We start from the raw sequence: 6,654 nt of genomic DNA, 5'->3' as shown, positions 1-6,654 counted from the left end.
TGCAGCAGTTCCTCTAGCTTCTCCCTAGAAATTACAAATATGTAGACTGGTGTCTCCATGTGGAACCAATTGCTGTATCCAAGGACAAAATAAAATGTTCCCCGATAAAAGCATTCAAAACAATAAAGTCTGTGGATAATATCCAGAAAACACAAACCCAGAGGCTGTAGCAATATATGGGATTGAGTTAGCCAAAACAAAACCGGATACTTCTGGTTTCATCCAGTCATATCCGGACAAACTGGTGTGGAATTCCTATGCAATGGACCGAGAAATAATTGAAAAATGGTTTTGGAGAAAAGCAAAGTCTTTTCGTTAGGCAAGTGCATAAAATGTCATCTAGACAAACAGAAATATCATGTTTGTTTGCCGCAGTTCCTCTAGCTATCTGCCTAGAAAATACGAATATGTAGAGCTGGTGTCTCCATGTGGAACCAATTACTGTATACAAGCTCAAAACCAAATGTTCCCCCATAAAAATATTCAAAAAAATAAGGTTCATTGACAATATCCAGAAAACACAAACACAGACGCTGTAGCAATATCTGGGATTCAGTTAGCCAAAAAAAAACCAGATATTTCTGGTTTCATCCAGTCATATCCGGACAAACTGGTCTGGAATTCGTATGCAATGGACCGAGAAAATCAGAGTACAAATCGTTTTGGAGAAAAGCAAAGTCTTTTCATTAGGCAAGTGCATAAAATGTCATCTATAGAGACAGAAATATCCTATTTGTTTGCCGCAGTTCCAATAGCTTTCTCCCTAGAAAATAGGAATATGTAGAGCTAGTGTCTCCATGTGGATCCAATTAGTGTTTCCGAACACAAATTTAAATGTTCCCTGATAAAAACATTCAAAACAATAAAGTTCATGGATAATATCCGGAAAACACAAACACAGACTCTGTAGCAATATCTGGGATTCAGTTAGCCAAAACACAACCGGATATTTCCGGTTTCATCCAGTCATATCCGGACAAAGTGGTGTGGAATTCGTATGCAATGGGCTGAGAAAATCAGAGGAAAATGGTTTTGGAGAAAAGCAAAGTCTTTTCGTTAGGCAAGTGCATATGATGTCATCGATACAAACAGAAATACCATGTTTGTTTGCCGCAGTTCGTCTAGCTTTCTCCCTAGAAAATACTAATGTGTAGAGCTGGTGTCTCCATGTGGAACCAATTAGTGCTTCAAGCACAAATTTAAATGTTCCCTGATAAAAACTTTCAAAACAATAAAGTTCATCGATAATATCCAGAAAACACAAACACAGAGGCTTTCACAATATTTCAGATTGAGTTAGCCAAAACACAACCGGATATTTCCGGTTTCATCCAGTCATATCCGGACAAAGTGGTGTGGAATTCGTATGCAATGGACCGAGAAAAAACCAGTAAACATGGTGTTGGAGAAAAGCAAAGTATTTTCGTTTGGCAAGTGCATCAAATGTCATCGATACAAACAGAAATATCATGTTTGTTTGCCGCAGTTCCTCTAGCTTTCTCCCTAGAAAATACGAATATGTAGAGCTGGTGTCTCCATGTGGATCCAATTAGTGTTTCCGAACACAAATTTAAATGTTCCCTGATAAAAACATTCAAAACAATAAAGTCCATGGATAATATCCGGAAAACACAAACAGAGAGGCTGTAGCAATATCTGGGATTGAGTTAGCCAAAACAAAACCAGATATTTCTGGTTTCATCCAGTCATATCCGGACAAACTGGTCTGGAATTCGTATGCAATGGACCGAGAAAATCAGAGTACAAATCGTTTTGGAGAAAAGCAAAGTCTTTTCATTAGGCAAGTGCATAAAATGTCATCTATAGAGACAGAAATATCATATTTGTTTGCCGCAGTTCCAATAGCTTTCTCCCTAGAAAATAGGAATATGTAGAGCTAGTGTCTCCATGTGGATCCAATTAGTGTTTCCGAACACAAATTTAAATGTTCCCTGATAAAAACATTCAAAACAATAAAGTTCATGGATAATATCCGGAAAACACAAACACAGAGGCTGTAGCAATATCTGGGATTCAGTTAGCCAAAACACAACCGGATATTTCCGGTTTCATCCAGTCATATCCGGACAAAGTGGTGTGGAATTCGTATGCAATGGGCTGAGAAAATCAGAGGAAAATGGTTTTGGAGAAAAGCAAAGTCTTTTCGTTAGGCAAGTGCATATAATGTCATCGATACAAACAGAAATACCACGTTTGTTTGCTGCAGTTCCACTAGCTTTCTCCCTAGAAAATACGAATGTGTAGAGCTGGTGTCTCCATGCGGAACCAATTAGTGCTTCAAGCACAAATTTAAATGTTCCCTGATAAAAACTTTCAAAACAATAAAGTTCATCGATAATATCCAGAAAACACAAACCCAGAGGCTTTCACAATATTTCAGATTGAGTTAGCCAAAACACGACCGGATATTTCCGGTTTCATCCAGTCATATCCGGACAAAGTGGTGTGGAATTCGTATGCAATGGACTGAGAAAATCACAGTAAACATGGTGTTGGAGAAAAGCAAAGTATTTTCGTTTGGCAAGTGCATCAAATGTCATCGATATAAACAGAAATATCATGTTTGTTTGCCGCAGTTCCTCTAGCTTTCTCCCTAGAAAATACGAATATGTAGAGCTGGTGTCTCCATGTGGATCCAATTAGTGTTTCCGAACACAAATTTAAATGTTCCCTGATAAAAACATTCAAAACAATAAAGTCCATGGATAATATCCGGAAAACCCAAACACAGAGGCTGTAGCAATATCTGGGATTGAGTTAGCCAAAACAAAACCAGATATTACTGGTTTCATCCAGTCATATCCGGACAAACTGGTCTGGAATTCGTATGCAATGGACCGAGAAAATCAGAGTACAAATCGTTTTGGAGAAAAGCAAAGTCTTTTCATTAGGCAAGTGCATAAAATGTCATCTATAGAGACAGAAATATCATATTTGTTTGCCGCAGTTCCAATAGCTTTCTCCCTAGAAAATACGAATATGTAGAGCTGGTGTCTCCATGTGGATCCAATTAGTGTTTCCGAACACAAATTTAAATGTTCCCTGATAAAAACATTCAAAACAATAAAGTCCATGGATAATATCCGGAAAACACAAACACAGAGGCTGTAGCAATATCTGGGATTGAGTTAGCCAAAACAAAACCAGATATTTCTGGTTGCATCCAGTCATATCCGGACAAACTGGTCTGGAATTCGTATGCAATGGACCGAGAAAATCAGAGTACAAATCGTTTTGGAGAAAAGCAAAGTCTTTTCATTAGGCAAGTGCATAAAATGTCATCTATAGAGACAGAAATATCATATTTGTTTTCCGCAGTTCCAATAGCTTTCTCCCTAGAAAATATGAATATGTAGAGCTGGTGTCTCCATGTGGAACCAATTACTGTATCCAAGCTCAAAACCAAATGTTCCCCCATAAAAAATATTCAAAAAAATAAGGTTCATTAACAATATCCAGAAAACACAAACACAGACGCTGTAGCAATATCTGGGATTCAGTTAGCCAAAACACAACCGGATATTTCCGGTTTCATCCAGTCATATCCGGACAAAGTGGTGTGGAATTCGTATGCAATGGGCTGAGAAAATCAGAGGAAAATGGTTTTGGAGAAAAGCAAAGTCTTTTCGTTAGGCAAGTGCATATAATGTCATCGATACAAACAGAAATACCACGTTTGTTTGCCGCAGTTCCTCTAGCTTTCTCCCTAGAAAATACGAATGTGTAGAGCTGGTGTCTCCATGTGGAACCAATTAGTGCTTCAAGCACAAATTTAAATGTTCCCTGATAAAAACTTTCAAAACAATAAAGTTCATCGATAATATCCAGAAAAACACAAACCCAGAGGCTTTCACAATATTTCAGATTGAGTTAGCCAAAACACAACCGGATATTTCCGGTTTCATCCAGTCATATCCGGACAAAGTGGTGTGGAATTCATATGCAATGGACCGAGAAAATCACAGTAAACATGGTGTTGGAGAAAAGCAAAGTATTTTCGTTAGGCAAGTGCATCAAATGTCATCGATACAAACAGAAATATCATGTTTGTTTGCCGCAGTTCCTCTAGCTTTCTCCCTAGAAAATACGAATATATAGAGCTGGTGTCTCCATGTGGATCCAATTAGTGTTTCCGAACACAAATTTAAATGTTCCCTGATAAAAACATTCAAAACAATAAAGTCCATGGATAATATCCGGAAAACACAAACACAGAGGCTGTAGCAATATCTGGGATTTTGTTAGCCAAAAAAAACCAGATATTTCTGGTTTCATCCAGTCATATCCGGACAAACTGGTCTGGAATTCGTATGCAATGGACCGAGAAAATCAGAGTACAAATCGTTTTGGAGAAAAGCAAAGTGTTTTCATTAGGCAAGTGCATAAAATGTCATCTATAGAGACAGAAATATCATATTTGTTTTCCGCAGTTCCAATAGCTTTCTCCCTAGAAAATAGGAATATGTAGAGCTGGTGTCTCCATGTGGATCCAATTAGTGTTTCCGAACACAAATTTAAATGTTCCCTGATAAAAACATTCAAAACAATAAAGTCCATGGATAATATCCGGAAAACACAAACACAGAGGCTGTAGCAATATCTGGGATTGAGTTAGCCAAAAAAAACCAGATATTTCTGGTTTCATCCAGTCATATCCGGACAAACTGGTCTGGAATTCGTATGCAATGGACCGAGAAAATCAGAGTACAAATCGTTTTGGAGAAAAGCAAAGTCTTTTCATTAGGCAAGTGCATAAAATGTCATCTATAGAGACAGAAATATCCTATTTGTTTGCCGCAGTTCCAATAGCTTTCTCCCTAGAAATTACGAATATGTAGAGCTGGTGTCTCCATGTGGAACCAATTACTGTATCCAAGCGCAAAACCAAATGTTCCCACATAAAAAATATTCAAAAAATAAGGTTCATTGACAATATCCAGAAAACACAAACACAGACTCTGTAGCAATATCTGGGATTCAGTTAGCCAAAACACAACCGGATATTTCCGGTTTCATCCAGTCATATCCGGACAAAGTGGTGTGGAATTCGTATGCAATGGGCTGAGAAAATCAGAGGAAAATGGTTTTGGAGAAAAGCAAAGTCTTTTCGTTAGGCAAGTGCATATGATGTCATCGATACAAACAGAAATACCATGTTTGTTTGCCGCAGTTCGTCTAGCTTTCTCCCTAGAAAATACTAATGTGTAGAGCTGGTGTCTCCATGTGGAACCAATTAGTGCTTCAAGCACAAATTTAAATGTTCCCTGATAAAAACTTTCAAAACAATAAAGTTCATCGATAATATCCAGAAAACACAAACACAGAGGCTTTCACAATATTTCAGATTGAGTTAGCCAAAACACAACCGGATATTTCCGGTTTCATCCAGTCATATCCGGACAAAGTGGTGTGGAATTCGTATGCAATGGACCGAGAAAAAACCAGTAAACATGGTGTTGGAGAAAAGCAAAGTATTTTCGTTTGGCAAGTGCATCAAATGTCATCGATACAAACAGAAATATCATGTTTGTTTGCCGCAGTTCCTCTAGCTTTCTCCCTAGAAAATACGAATATGTAGAGCTGGTGTCTCCATGTGGATCCAATTAGTGTTTCCGAACACAAATTTAAATGTTCCCTGATAAAAACATTCAAAACAATAAAGTCCATGGATAATATCCGGAAAACACAAACAGAGAGGCTGTAGCAATATCTGGGATTGAGTTAGCCAAAACAAAACCAGATATTTCTGGTTTCATCCAGTCATATCCGGACAAACTGGTCTGGAATTCGTATGCAATGGACCGAGAAAATCAGAGTACAAATCGTTTTGGAGAAAAGCAAAGTCTTTTCATTAGGCAAGTGCATAAAATGTCATCTATAGAGACAGAAATATCATATTTGTTTGCCGCAGTTCCAATAGCTTTCTCCCTAGAAAATAGGAATATGTAGAGCTAGTGTCTCCATGTGGATCCAATTAGTGTTTCCGAACACAAATTTAAATGTTCCCTGATAAAAACATTCAAAACAATAAAGTTCATGGATAATATCCGGAAAACACAAACACAGAGGCTGTAGCAATATCTGGGATTCAGTTAGCCAAAACACAACCGGATATTTCCGGTTTCATCCAGTCATATCCGGACAAAGTGGTGTGGAATTCGTATGCAATGGGCTGAGAAAATCAGAGGAAAATGGTTTTGGAGAAAAGCAAAGTCTTTTCGTTAGGCAAGTGCATATAATGTCATCGATACAAACAGAAATACCACGTTTGTTTGCCGCAGTTCCACTAGCTTTCTCCCTAGAAAATACGAATGTGTAGAGCTGGTGTCTCCATGCGGAACCAATTAGTGCTTCAAGCACAAATTTAAATGTTCCCTGATAAAAACTTTCAAAACAATAAAGTTCATCGATAATATCCAGAAAACACAAACCCAGAGGCTTTCACAATATTTCAGATTGAGTTAGCCAAAACACGACCGGATATTTCCGGTTTCATCCAGTCATATCCGGACAAAGTGGTGTGGAATTCGTATGCAATGGACTGAGAAAATCACAGTAAACATGGTGTTGGAGAAAAGCAAAGTATTTTCGTTTGGCAAGTGCATCAAATGTCATCGATATAAACAGAAATAT

The sequence above is a fragment of the Lepus europaeus genome, unplaced genomic scaffold (assembly GCF_033115175.1).
Source record: "Lepus europaeus isolate LE1 unplaced genomic scaffold, mLepTim1.pri SCAFFOLD_32, whole genome shotgun sequence".
Classification (NCBI taxonomy): domain Eukaryota; kingdom Metazoa; phylum Chordata; class Mammalia; order Lagomorpha; family Leporidae; genus Lepus; species Lepus europaeus.
This window is presented reverse-complemented; position numbering follows the sequence as displayed.